Raw genomic sequence first — 393 nt, forward strand, 5'->3', positions numbered from 1 at the left:
GGATCAGGCGAGAGCGGAGCATCCTGGGCCGGAGTTCACCGCTGCCCGGGTTAACAGTGGCTCCACAGGATGCGAGGGACACCCCAGGGCCCTGTCTGTGACACATCTCCCCTCTCACCCCCCTGGCTGGCGCCTGGATTGCTCTCTAAGGCAGTGGTTCTCAACCTTGGCTGCACATTAGAATCCTCTGGGAGTCTTTTTAAAATCATCAGGATTTAAAAGAAAGATTCCCAGGTGATTCTAATGTGCAGCCAAGGTTGAGAACCACTGGTTTGGTTGAATGAGACACTGTGCTAGAATCAAATTACTTGAGAACCAAATACTGAGTGCCAGCTACGGGGAAACAGCAATAAACAAAAGACCAAAACCCCTTTCTCATATTGGAAGAGATAG

Source organism: Myotis davidii, unplaced genomic scaffold (genome assembly GCF_000327345.1).
Source record: "Myotis davidii unplaced genomic scaffold, ASM32734v1 scaffold2863, whole genome shotgun sequence".
Lineage (NCBI taxonomy): Eukaryota > Metazoa > Chordata > Mammalia > Chiroptera > Vespertilionidae > Myotis > Myotis davidii.